Consider the following 2,609-nt stretch of genomic DNA (forward strand, 5'->3'; position numbering starts at 1 on the left):
ATGTTTAGCTACTAGTCCCTTTCCTTCACAAACTGTTAAGCTTGGTGCAGATTCAACAACTTCAACTTTTTCGTCCTTCTCCTTTTCTTGCTCAGCAACTAGTGCAATGGACCCTCCCTTATTTCTTCCTTTCTCCATCTTCTCATCTTACTCTATTTCAAGCTCATAGGTTTTTAGGATACCATATAGTCTATCCAAGGTGAACTCCTTATAATCTTGAAAATTTCTCAATGAGACTGTCATATGCTTCCATTCCTTTGGTAGAGATCTAAGGAATTTGAGGTTTAAGTCTTTTGTTTGATAGACCCTTCCATGCAGTTTTAGAGCATTCAGTAGTTTTAGAATCTACTGAAAATGTCAGTGAGTGACTCACCTTCTTCACTATGGAAATGCTCATATTGCTAAATCAAGAGTTGCATCTTGTTTTCCCTTACTTGCTCAGTTTCATCACATATAACTTGAATTGTATCCCAGATATCCTTAGCAATCTTGCAGTTTATGATATTGCCAAACATATCACTGTCAACACCATTAAACAGAATGTTCATGGCCTTTTTATCCTTTTGAACTTGTTCTTTGTCTGGATCTGACCATTCTGCTTGTGGTTTTGGGACTGATGTTTCATTTCCTGTAGCAGCTCTCATAGGGACATGCGGACCTTTTTTAATGCAGTCCACATATGCTTCATCTTGAGATAGGAGATGCAGGTGCATATTCACCTTCCAATGGTGATAGTTGTCTTTGTCCAGAAATGGAATATTTACTCCAACATCTTTTCTGTTCATCTTGTTGATTGTGGTGATCTTTAAACTCTTTGTTCTTCAAGAGCTTGCTCTGATACCAATTGTTATTCCCAAACAATGCAACAAGAATTACAGAAGGGGGGGTGAATGTAATTCTGGTTTCTTTTTCTGATTTTAAAACTGTTCTTACTTTGTAATATAACTGTGCAGATTTTTCTATGTTGCAGAATGATAAAGATATGAAAATCAAACACAAAGAAATAAAACACAAGGATTTAAAACTTTCTGGTGGATTTGAACAATTCCACTAGATATATATATATATATATTAAGATGAGAACTATGTGATGTTTGAATAGCACACAGCTGCTTACAAGTGAACTTGCAGAATTACCTATTTAGCTTCACATAATAAGTAACTTATTCGCTTATAAGCCCGTAAGTACTTATTGACGAGTGTTTGTCGGCCCAGCTTATAAGTCGAATTTACAACTTATAAGCTGATAAGTTGAATGTTAGCAACGATGTACTTTTTCTCAATTTATTTTGATTTTTCGCTTTTTTATTAACTTTTGTTTTAAAATTTATATTTTACATGTCTTTTTATTTTAAAATTTACGAATTAAGATAATTATATTTAAAATTTATTTATTTTAGCTCGGTTAAATAAAAAAAATTCTGACATTTAACCAAACACTTATTTAACTTATAAGTATCCATCTACTTATCACTTATAAGTCCCTTAATTATTTTAAGTCATAAGTTACTTATTTTAAGATTTCCAAAATAGACACTTAACTTATAAATATTGTTCTACTTTTCACTTATAATTCACTTGTTCATTTTAAGTCGTAAGTTACTTATTTTAAGATTTCCCAAACGGACACGTAATAAGAGATGCTTAAGAAATACAACCTTTTCTATCTCTCAAAAAATAATGCTTACTAACTTGATTCTTCTTTCTACTTGCTACACTTAGTTTATATACTACCAAGTTACATGATAAAAAGACAAACAAGTAAAACAAAAATTGTTTCTAGTCTAATTTAATGCTGCTTCATTACACTGTCCAGCATCTTTGAATATCTTTAAAATTGCATGAAAATGGTAATGCTTCTTTGTTCTCTAAATCCCGCAATTAGGCTGCCAAATTCTGTTTGCAAACACCCGACGCATGTGACTGTGTTGTCACTGTCAACTGCTCTTTTGAATATGATCATCCGTCGGGACTATGTTGGTCATCCATCAGATTCTTTGTTGATAATCTTCCGGGAGCCTTTGTAGATCATTCGTCGGGAGACTTTCTGTCACTTGACTCTATTTCACTTATACAAAATTACAAGACATCTTATATTTACAATTAGCCACCCTATTCTGCATATCAATCTAGTAGTCAACATGACTTAAAGAATCCTACAGCATCTACTCAACTAATACATTGTTGTTTGCAGACATGTTCTACAAGACTTATTATTACATAAGCTACATTCTCGATGGATGTTCAGTGGTCATCCATCGTGACTATAAAGTTCAACCGTCGGGACTATTATAGAACATTCGTCGAGAGCTACAAAAACACTAAGTTAAATCTACTAAGGTGTTTTGTCCAACTTATCATCAAGTTCATAACATATCCCTAACAGCTTCTGATGTGGTGAACAAAGCTCCACTCCGTCTAGTCCAGGGCGAGGTGCATGCAGATGATCCTCCTTCCAATGAACCTACCATCGATGCCATCACTGAGTGGCCATTGACACCACAGCTAACCCCTTGACTCCTCATGGTTAAGCATCCTTTCCCTTATGAACCTTTTTTTAAGCGACCTATCAAACTTTTAATGGTGCCTTGCACCAAGACTATGGTAAT

Source organism: Apium graveolens, chromosome 5 (assembly GCF_009905375.1).
Source record: "Apium graveolens cultivar Ventura chromosome 5, ASM990537v1, whole genome shotgun sequence".
Classification (NCBI taxonomy): Eukaryota; Viridiplantae; Streptophyta; class Magnoliopsida; order Apiales; family Apiaceae; genus Apium; species Apium graveolens.